We start from the raw sequence: 12,085 nt of genomic DNA, 5'->3' as shown, positions 1-12,085 counted from the left end.
TTACTGAGATATAAATATCTTAAACCTCACAGGGTAACTTGTTACAGTTAGAAGAATCCTGTTATCCAATCAGATGTTACTGAGACATAAATATCTTAAAGGAGAAAAATGATCTTGTAAAGTACACACTGTGAAAGTTGAATAAAATGATTTCAGGTTAGTCGTTTGGATTATATAACTTGCAATAAAAGCATTCAATTGGCTCAAAATTTTTATTAGCACTAATGAGGTGTAGCTGAGGGGGGTTGGACTATAATTGGGAGGTCCACCACATCTAAAGCTAGGATTACAAATGTGTGTTGCACTCCCATAGATTCCATGGGGGTGACAAAATCAGTATATAAGGCAGCTGTTTAATCTTAGCCTTACCACAGGATACGTGCCCAAGGAGTGGCGTACGGCAACTGTGGTCCCACTCCACAAAGGCGGTACCTCTACGGACCCTGGAAATTACCGCCCCATAAGCTTAACAAGCCTGGTCTGCAAAGCTATGGAGAGGATCATAATGGAACTCATAAACAAAGACATAGGGGACTTGCAGACATTGGACCCGACCCAGTTTGGCTTTGTCAAGGGCAGATCATGCCTTTTGAACTTGGTCGACTTCTTCGAAACAGTCACCAAGGCCAGTGATGAGGGAAAGGCAGTCCATACAGCCTACCTTGACCTTGCAAAAGCTTTCGACACAATACCCCACTGGGGTATTATAGAGAAACTTACCAGCTTAAATGTAAACCCATATGTCACAAGATGGGTTGCAAACTGGCTAAAGGACAGAACCCACAGGGTTAGAGTTGCTGGCGCCATGTCAGACTCTAAGCCGGTCACAAGTGGGGTCCCACAGGGCTCAGTCCTTGGCCCCCTGTTGTTCGGCATCTACTTCTCAGAAGTACAGGCAAACATAGGAGGACTATGGCTGACAAAGTTTGAAGATGACTGCAAACTGGGCGCCATAGTGGAAAGTACATCGGACACAGATATCCTTCAGAGGGGTCTCACGGAAACTGATAACTGGTGCCAGAGCCATGGCCTGAAGTTAAATGCCAAAAAATGTATAGTCATACCCTTCGGGAAAAACAAGGTAACCCCAAGCTACCATATAGGTGGCAATCCATTAAGCACAGAAGAGGTTATCAGGGACCTGGGGACCCAGGTTGACAGTGGCCTTTCTTTTGACACTCACATTGCTAAAGTGGTTAGAAAGGCCTTCTACATTGCCCACCTGATCATGAAGGGATTCACATCCAGATCAAGTGAGGTCAATGTTCCCCTGTACTCTTCACTTATCAGACCAATGATCAAGTACAATGCCCCATTCGGGATGTATCTCACCCGACACCTGCAGCAATTGGAGAGACCCCAAAAGTTCCTCACCAAAAGGATAAAGGGACTCCAAAATCTGTCATATGCTGCCAGACTGAAGAAACTCCAGCTCTATTGAGTCGCATACCGCCTGCTCAGAGGTGACCTGTGCCTGACGTACAAGGCCATGTCCAACCCGGAATTAATGGACATGCTCCACCTCAAAAAATCCAAATCTACCAGATCCACTAGAGCAAGCGACTTAAACCTTAGCACGGATATAAATAGGACATGCTGGAGGGATAGATTTGTCACCCAGAGACTCCCTATGCTGTGGAATAAAATCCCAGTCCATGTGAGGCAGAGCACCTCGCTGGCTCTGTTCAAGAGAAATCTTGACCGGTGGATGGGAGATCATAGGTTTACCCCGGGAATCATCTCTGTGTCACTGCTGGACAGAGGCACAACAAACTAATGGGCACAGTATTTTTTAACATAAGGGGTGGCGTAAGCCACAAAACTTTGGGCTAGGCTTATAAATGCCTTAGGGCAGATAGCCTAGTATAAACCTATGAACCTATGAACCTATATGGATCCGAATAAGTGACTCAAATTACCACGTTAGGTGAAACTCTACTAATTCTCCACTTTTAGATGTTACAGAGATGATTCCACTGCTTCTCTCTCTCTCTGTGTGGTGGTGATGGGGGAGAGGCACCATATTGAAACAGTAGTGGAAAGTGGGGTCCGTTAATATAACCTCCTTGGGGACCACATTAAGATGCAACAAAAATACAGTCAGTACACTATGCTTTCCTGCCATAAGGACCTCTTCTGTGTCACAGCTAATCTGCAACACCTATGTAGTGATGCCTGCAATGACAGGCTAAACAAGACGATTAAGGATTTAGACACTATTAAATGAGCTCTGCCACACCGCTGTAGTGATCATCCCATAGGCTAAACAAGGTGATTAGGGGTTCAGACAGCTCTGCCACACTGCTGTAGTGATCATCCCATAGGCTAAACAAGGTGATTAGGGGTTCAGACACCATTCAGACAGCTTTTCCACACCGCTGTAGTGATCATCCCATAGGCTAAACAAGGTGATTAGGGGTTCAGAGACCATTCAGACAGCTCTGCCACGCTGCTGTAGTGATCATCCCATAGAGTAAACAACAAGGTGATTAAGGATTCAGACACCAGACAGCTCTGCCACACCGCTGTAGTGATCATTCCATAAGGTAAACAAGGTGATTAAGGGTTCAGACACCATTCAGACAGCTCTGCCACTTCACTGTTGTGATCATTCCATAGGCTAAACAAGGTAATTAAGGATTCAGACACCAGACAGCTCCGCCACACCGCTGTAGTGATCATTCCATAGGCTAAACAATGGTGATTAAGGATTCAGACAGCTCCGCCACACCGCTGTAGTGATCATTTCATAGGCTAAACAAGGTGATTAGGGGTTCAGACACCATTCAGACAGCTCTGCCACACCGCTGCAGTGATCATCCCATAAGCTAAACAAGGTGATTAAGAATTCAGACACCAGACAGCTCCGCCACACCGCTGTAGTGATCATTCCATAGGCTAAACAATGGTGATTAAGGATTCAGACACCATTCAGACAGCTCTGCCACAGTGATCATCCCATAAGCTAAACAAGGTGATTGGCTAATCAAGGTGATTAAGGATTCAGACACTAGACAGCTCTGCCACACCGCTGTAGTGATCATTCCATGGGCTAACCAAGGCGATTAAGAAATCAGACACCACTCAATGTGTCCTGCTATTACATGCTGTTCTACTACCATTAGAACTGTTTTGCTGCTGTCACAGTGGGTAAATAACATGCTAAACAGGACAGAGCAACTGTCACACATACACACTCAGACACTGCTCTAACAAGCAAGCAAATGCACTACAGGTAAGACAGGACTGGAATTTGGCAGTTTTAGCTTAAACAGCTAAGGTTATGAGTTGCTACTTCATCTTGTAGTCTTAAGTTTGATTTCCTTGGTACCCACTTGCAAACTGAGTGACTAAGTAACTTAACCCTACACCACTCATGGGTCACTTCCCACTCCTCTGAAAAGAGGCACATACCTAGTGGGCCTATCTGGATAGCAAAAGAATAACACAAAAACATCCACTGTAAAGTCAGACACTTCAGTCAGCTACTGATAAACTCCAGATGTTTGTATTACAATATGTCAGTATCCCTGTGTCAGAGCAGAGAACAAAATACAAAGATTTAAAAAATCTTCACTCAGCAGGGAGCGCAACTGTACCACATTACAAATACTGAAATGGCTATTTGTTGAGACCCCGACCAAGTACCTGGTTGCTACCTTGTTAACTACTTTACTATGGATACTGCGCACTCTCAAAAACTCACTCTTCACGAGGATATCTCCTAATGAATTGCACAGTGATAGCCTCTGCAACTTATTGAGCCACTATTCTCTTGATCAGCAAATGATGGTACCTTTTACACGACTGACCCTCACATACAGAATTCTCTACCACCTCATCTACAAAGTTTAGACTACTTTCCCATCTTCAGGAAGTCAATGGAAGTGCATTTACAAAGTATTTAAAATGCTTTCATGAACCAGGGTAGCTCTGTTCCCCAAGTAAACCGTGCAGTGAGCTTTGACACATGCCCATAACTACTGAGGGTGAATATTTTATACTTTCATATACTGTAAATATGTTGTACCTTATATTACCGACATTAACATATACTTACAATATATGGCATGTCTCCATTGCAATTTTATAGTGCCCTACTCTGCAACTCAAACAAATAATAACGGTGGTGTGGTTTTTTCTGTATACATCTGCAAAACAGCTAGTGTGTGTTCCAGATGTGTAAAGAAATTGTATGACTTCATCTACTAATTCTGACAGACATTACAGTGTCAGCTTGGAATAGCAATGTGGTGCTAGGATTGCAATGAATTATTACCTATATGTCAAAGTTGCATTGCAATGGAGTGTTAGGTTACAGTGTATTACCTATACATCAATTACACTGCGATGGAATGCTAGGTTATAGTGTATTACCTGTACATCAGTTACATTGAGATGGAGTGCTAGGTTATATTACATATACTGTATTACTACCTATACATCAAAGCTGCACTGCAATAGAGTGTTAGGGTATAGTGTTATTACCTATACATCAGTTGCATTGCAATGGAGTGCTAGGTTATATTACATATACTGCACTACTACCTATACATCAAAGCTGCACTGCAATGGAGTGTTGATGATATTATTTAAATTTATTATTGCTTTGGAAGTCCCACTCTCCTTGACATATTACCGGTCTGGATTTCTGGCCACAGCACAGATATAGATGGAAGGGAAAGAAACTCTTATAAAGAAAACCGGGTCAGCAGCTGCCGTTTTACAACCCTTAATGGTTTTCTGACATAGTTTAGCCATAAAGCCACAAAAAACTTTTATGCAACTAGACATCCAGCTTGTTTGGTGAAAAACAAAAACTGGCCTAAACTTCTAGAAATCATTAGCATTACTGTAAACACTGATACAGCTGGGAAAGATGGGAGATAAATCTTTTGGTTTTTAAGGCAATGCCTAACCAGACAGAAGATTTAAGAGAGCCACTAACAGAAAGGGTCACTTTAGCTAAAGACCAAGCGTATAAAATTATGAAAACACACAAGTCACCGGAACTGGCACATTTCTGGCTAGAAGGAAAGTAATTCATAGCAAATATGCTTCTTTTATAAATGGTACCAATACACCAGACCAAGAAACATACTTTGTCAAACCAAAGTCCCACAATTCAGTATCCACTTAAAGTTGCAAACAGAAAAGCCCTCGACTGTCACCCAGATGACACTGGCTCAATTATCAGCATTAGGGTTGCCACCTTTCTTTGTGGTCAAAACTGGACCAAGGTCACACCCCATGCACCTCCTATAAATACACCCACCTCCTCCCGTCTCCCTGCCCACTTTCTGCTCATTTTGTGACATCATTGTCACAGCAGCTGAGGAGGAACACAGTACAGTTGTGTACCTACCATAAATGTAGATGTTTGAGTGTACTTACTGTTGCAGTCATTACAATTGGGTTATCCTGTTGGCAGGCTACCCGCAGTCGGCCTGAATTCCAAAGTCTAGGTCCGGCATCGGTTGCTGTCGCCTCCTCCCTGACGTCAGTGCGCCAGGGGTATAAAAGTTGCAGCCGACACCATTTTCTTCAGTTTTTCTTGCCCCAGATGTCAGGTGCCCCCAAAAGGGTAGGCTAAAAATATGTCAATAAAGCATGCATGCACCAAGTAACAAGTTTCCTTCATCTACAAGCAAATACACCACATAGGTTGTATAGAATAGAGAAGTACAGATAAGGTCCAGCAAAGATAATGGGGATGGTGGGTGGGTAACCTGGACTGCAACAGTGAATACACTCGAACATCTACATTTATGGTAGGTACACAACTGTACTATGTTCATCGTGTTTCACTGTTGCAGTCATTACAATTGGGTTGAATTCCAAAGCTAAGGTTGGGAGTCTGGAACTAAATAGAATTAGGAGCAGCTATGAGACCCTGCAGTACTGCAGTGGCAAAGCCAGCTCTGGATTTGGAGTAGAGTGGTAAGTGGTAGTGCTTTGTAAAAGTGTGCACTGAACTCCAGGTTGCAGCCTCTAGAATGTCTTTGGTTGGCACTCCTCTGAGGAAGGCTGCTGCACTGGTTGAATGTGGCCTAATGCCCTTAGGCACTGATTTGCCATGTTGAGAATAGCATAAACGCATGCAGTGACCTATCCACTTTGAAATAGTCTGTTTTGAGATAGCCTTTCCTTGTGATCCTGCAGCATATGCTACCAGTAATTGCTCAGTCTTTCTGAAAGCTTTGGTTCTGTCCAAGTAGAAGAGCAGCTGTCTGTGTATGTCCAAAGAATGCAGAAGTTTCTCACCCTTATTCTGTGGGTTTGGATAAAAGGTAGGCAAATTAATAGTTTGGTTGAGGGCCACACTGGACACTACCTTAGGCATAAATGTGGGGTTTTGTCCTTAGAGAAACCCTATCTGGATGGAAAATGATAAAAGGTTCCACAGCCATGAGTGCCTGTAGCTCTGAGACTCGTCTTGCAGAGGTTATTGCTAGGAGCAGAGCTGTTTTCCATGATAAAAATGTTATATCAGCTGTAGTGGCTGGCTCAAAAGGAGGCAGAGTGAGTTTTTCCAAGACATAACTGAGGTCCCATGCAGGTATTGGTGATCTCCTTGGAGGCCGTACGTTTTTGGCTCCTCTGAGGTACTGCCTTAATAAAGGATGAGAAAAAATAGGTGGCTCTGTATTGTAATGAGCTGAAATGGCAGAGGCATGAATCTTAATTGAAGAAAAGGATAGGCCTTTGTCCAGCATCTTGTCCAGCATCGCAGTTAAGTATTGCAAAATCTGAGGGATATTTGGTACAATCATGTCAATTCCTTGTGCCTGGTTCCAAGCACAGAATCTCTTCCATTTTTCTGCATAAGATTTTCTGCTACTGGGCCTCCTGGCCTCCAAGATCACATCCATCACCGCTTTAGAGAGAGGTGTGTTTTGAAAATCTACATTATCCGCCATGCTGCCAGATTTAAGGTCCTGAGTTGGCTGTGCAGGATCTGATTGTTTTGTTGGGTCAGTAAGTGAGGAATTTGAGGTAATGTCCATGCTGGGCATTGAGTCAAGTTCCTTAGGATTGGGTACCAGTGCTGGCGGGGCCAGTCTGGGGCAATCAGTATCATTTATGGCTTCTCTTGTCTGACCTTTAGGAGTACCTTGGGGAGGAGAGGCAGTGGGGGAAAGGCATATACGGTTACGTTTTTCCAGCTGAAAGATAAGGCATCCACTTTACATGCTTGCTTGGGATTAGTCCTTGTGCAGAATCTCTGTAGTTGGCAGTTGTGAGGGGAGGCAAATAGATCTATGTCCGGGCATCCCCAATTCCTTGTTATGTTGAAGACTTGTGGATCCAATTTCCAATCATGGGGATCCATGAGGTTTCTGCTTAGTTCGTCTGCCAGGGTATTTATCTTTCCTGCCAGGAATTGTGCTTGCAGACGTACTTAGTAAGTCAATGCTGTGTCCCACAAAGTCATGGCTAGTCTGCAAAGGGGGTAGGAATGTGTGCCTCCCTGCTTGCTTATGTACCACATGACTGTAGTATTGTCCGTCTTTATCAGTAGTTGTCCTGGATGAAGTAGATACTTGAAGGCTCTCAGGGCATTTTGAACAGCTAGCATCTTTTTGATTGATATGTAGATGCATTTGGATTGCGGAGCATGAGCCCTGAATACATCTTCCTGCTATGTGGGCCCCCCAGGCATAATCTGATGCATCTGTTGTCAATGTCTGCCTGGCTGGGGGTATGGTGAATGGCTGCCCCTTGTTGTGGTGACAGGCCTTTGGCCACCATCAAAACTCCTGTTGCAGGCAGGGAATGAGTGTAATTATTGTTTCCAGGCTGTGGCAATGTTGAGTCCAAACACTTTTTAGATACCATTGTAGTTTCCTCATATACAGTCTTGCATATGGAATTAGCAGAATGCAGGATGCCATGAAGCCCAAAACCTGCAGAAATTTTCTTGCAGTCAACTGGGTGTTTGTCGCCATTTTGAAATAAGTAGTCAGTTGCCTTTGTTTGTCTGGCATGAGATAAGCCATCTGGGCAGTTGTATTTAAGCTTGCATCCAGGAATATTATCTCTTGAGAGGGTACAAGTTTTGATTTCTTTTCGTTTACTGTGTACCCTAGGAGTGTTAATAATCTTTTTACAAATGCCAGATGCTGTAGTAGTATGTCCTTGTTCTCTGCTTGAATAAGGCAGTCGTCCAAGTAAGGATATATTTGTATTCCTCTTTGTCTGCAAAACGCAATTACTGGTGCCAGGCATTTTGTGAAGACCCTGGGAGCAGTAGATCAACCAAAGGGCAGTGCAGAGAATTGGTAGTGCATTGAGCCAGCTAAGAATCTGAGGTATCTTTTGCATGATTGTCTGATTGGGACATGCAGATATGCCTCTTTTAGGTCTAAAGTCACAAGCCAAGCCTTCTTGCCCAGCATGGGCAGAAGCTGCTGCAGAGTCAACATTTTGAATTTTGGAATATCCAGGTATGTGTTTAGAATAGATAGGTCCAGTATTGGCCTCCAGGCTTTGTCTTTTCTGGGCACCAAGAAAAGTAGAGTAAAATCCTTGTCCCTGCTCTTGCTGTGGTACTTGCTGAATGGCCCTCATGTCCATGAGGGATGAAACCTGCTTTTGCGCCTCTGCCCATTGATTTTCTGGCAGGTCTGGCATACCGTTTGCCCTTGGCAGGGTGTGAAAGTGGAACCTGTAACCTTGTGACACTGTTCAAGACCCACTTGTCCTGGGTAATTAGGTGCCAGTTTTGAGAAAAAAGTGCTAGTTTTCCCCCTAAAGGAGCTGCCAGAAGAAAAGTGCTTGGCGCTGGCAGGGGGAAGTCATTGGAACTGCTTTCTGTATGGCTGTGATTTGTCTTCTCCGCTTCTGGAGGTAGAAGCACCCCATTGTTTAGACCTGTATGAGCCTTGGGGTTGGGATCTGCCTCTAGGGCATCTGTATCTGCCTCTTTGTGGCCTGTCTGACACTGGAAAGGACCAATTCTTCGTAGGTCAGTTCCTGCTAAATCTGGGAGGCTGTACCTGTAAGAAATCCTTGACTGTTTGCACAGATTAGGCTTTGTCCTCCATTTTCTTTAACACCTCTTCTGCTTTAACACCAAACAAGGTATCATGCTGTAATGGAGCATCTAATAATTTTGCTTTACCATGATCAGGCAGATTCTGTTCCTTTAACCAAGCATGCCTCCTAATGACAGAACCCGTAACAGCGACTCTGCAGGAGGTCTCCAAAGAATCAAAAACACATTGTAAAGTATGCTTTCCAACTTGTTCAGCTGCATGCAATAAATCTGGCATTTCTTTATTTTCTGCACATTCAGAATTTGTCAACATTTTCTGTTTAAGCAGTGACATAATGTATTGCTGATATTTAAGCATATGAAACCGACAATTTAAAGCCCTTATAGCCAAGGTAGCAGAAGTGTAAATCTTTTTTCCCCATCTGTCCAGTGCCCTGAAATCTCTGTCAGAGGGGGTAGGTTTTTTTTGCAGTGGAAGCCTTGACCCTCTTGGGACCCTGAAAGATAGTTTCTGGGTCAGCAGCAGGGTTTTTAAAAATAAATTTGTGGAAGTCTGGAACCCTGTAGTATCTGTCTGGCTTAACAGGAGCTGGAGGTAAGGAGTCAGGAGTCAGACTGGACTCTGAAAATATATCATCTACAATGTCTAGCACAGGTGGAATAACAAGGGGCCTGTGCCGAGGCAGTAAAAGAAAGTATCTGAGCCTTTTCTTAGATTCTGAATAATCTTGGCTCTCCCAGTGGAAATGCTCTCTCATGGTATGCAGCGTTTCCCCAAAAGAATAATCCTCAGGAGGAGAAGCTGAGGGGATAGATTCTTCAGCATCAGAATCCTCATCAGGAGGAAGAGAGTATTACTGATCAGAAGAGGAATCAGATGAAATGGAAACCTGATCTGAAGATTCATATTCTATCTCTTGCCTAGGCCTCTTGTCAGGAGGGGGATGAGAACCCCTGATCAAAGTAATCAGGTCTTCGGCCATTTTGAGCATCTGTTTTTTAGGCATGGAGGCCTGTCCATGGGGCTGTTGTACTTGTTTCTTTGTCTTTAAAGCTGAAGTCATTTTAACATATAATTGTGTAGGCCTGAAAACGCCCTCAGATACCGATGCCTACTCAGCAGCTCCGGACCCATCTGCGGGAATGGCTTCCAAAGGTCCAATACCTTGAGTTTCTGTAGGCCTGGTTGACTCCACATGGGAGTCGGTATCGGCCTGCGGCTCTAAAGTAGCGGTCGTCAGGGGCTGCGAAAGCGCCTCACTGAGAACCGGCGACTGGCTTAGAAGAAGCCTAGTCGTTGGTTTTGGACCTCGGCTGCCTGTCCTTTTCTTTGTGTTTTTTGTAAACTCCGGTAGTCGGCTGTTCCGACGGCATTATATAATTAAATCTTCTGCCAAAGTAATGACATGCAAAATTGTACCGATGCTTAATAGTGCGTTAGTTAAATCTAGCACAAATCCGACAACTAGCAACATTGTGGTCAGGGCCTATGCAAGGAATGCAGTAAGAATGAAAATCCTTATGAGGTATTTGCTTCCCACAAGAAATACAATTAACTTTTTCTGACATCGGTCTGAAGCAAGAAAAAAGTTTCCCCAACGGGGTACTTGGCTTTTAATGAAGACTTTGGATCTGAAATTCGAACTTGAAAATCTCAGGAGTCGGCCGACCGGCACTTGTGAACTGCTTTTGCTTCGTGCAACGTGAGGCAAGAAAGACTGAAGAAAATGGCGTCGGCTGCATCCTTTATACCCCTGGCGCACTGACGTCAGGGAGGAGGTGACAGCAACCGACGCCGGACCTAGACTTTGGAACTCGGGCTGACTGCAGGTAGCCTGCCAGCAGGATAACCCAAGTGTAATGACTGCAACAGTGAAACACGATGAACATCCTCTGTTTCCATTTGTGATGCCTTTTGTTCTGCCAATTTACTATGCTTTTCTGTATAATAAAAAAAAGCGTAATAAATCCACCGATTTAATAAACTCCAATATTTGTTTTTTTGAAGCAGAATATCAAAGCTTGTACACTGGTTTCCAGGCTACCGGACAACTGGTTTTGTACACTGGTTTCCAGGCTACTGGACAACTGGTTTTGTACACTGGTTTCCACGCTACCGGACAACTGGTTTTGTACAGTGGTTTCCACGCTACCGGACAACTGGTTTTGTACACGGTTTTCCAGGCTACCAGACAACTGGTTTGATTTCTGGATAGTGTGGAAAAAAGAGATAGATGGCAAAGCTAATTGGCATAGGCAGTGGAGAATTTGGCTTGAATGGCCACCATCAGCTCTCCCAATTTGGGGAGGAGGTACAGGCAACTTTTGCTAGTCTCTTGGGTAACACCAGCAGGGGGTAACTAGGTTTTGCATCCATGGAGTACAAGCCTGTCAAGCAGATACTGTGAAAATGTACAGCTGCAAGGAAGTAGTCAGTGTCAGCAGGCATGCTTCTGCAGGAAATGCTGTGCTACTGCAGCTCGCAGGACCAGCACAGGGGTAAGGACTCCAAGGGGAAAATAGGGTCGGTCACTCCACTGGACCTGAAACTGGCATGCTCCCTATTTATTAACTATTAGATAATCTCGTAGTTGGACTGGTCCAGACACACTTTTCAGCCACAACTCTTGCCTCAGAGAGAATAAATATATATAGGTTTGTACTAAGCTAATTGCCCTTGTGGTTCATTTTAAGACTAGCCAATTACCTCTTGTGAGAATCAAGCTTTGCACCTTGTGTCTGTAAGGTAAATACCTTAACCATTATGCCAACCTTCCACCCCCTCAGAGCAATTTACCACTACACCATCTGAAATGGTGCAAAAAAAAAAAAAAAAAAAACTTAAGTTAGACACTTCAAATAAGACAGTGTTACGTTTACTGTTGCAAAACTTTAGAAACTTTTTATACAATTTTTATAAAGGACAGGATCCTCAGCCATGCACAAATCAGTCATACAATTTTCACCTAGCAAGGGAAGTCTGGCTCTTGTCCACAAAGGACAGAATGAATCAGAGGAGCCTCAGGCAGTTCCAGCAGCAGTACATGACTGGGGGGAGGGAATCAACACCACTGACTGTAACCTTGC

At 44.0% G+C, this 12,085-nt stretch overlaps 1 protein-coding gene across 4 annotated transcripts in view; it reads right to left on the bottom strand.

Moving 5' to 3' along the window:
- The window catches only part of LOC122799705 (mitogen-activated protein kinase 9), a 1,999,785-nt gene that overhangs the window by 569,852 nt on the left and 1,417,848 nt on the right, over window positions 1–12,085 (bottom strand). The gene's annotated exons all lie outside the window — the stretch shown is intronic.

This window comes from Protopterus annectens, chromosome 4.part0 (assembly GCF_019279795.1).
Source record: "Protopterus annectens isolate FY-2018-M chromosome 4.part0, PAN1.0, whole genome shotgun sequence".
Classification (NCBI taxonomy): domain Eukaryota; kingdom Metazoa; phylum Chordata; order Ceratodontiformes; family Protopteridae; genus Protopterus; species Protopterus annectens.
Note: the sequence above shows the minus strand (reverse complement) of the source record. Positions and strands in the feature narration are given on the sequence as shown.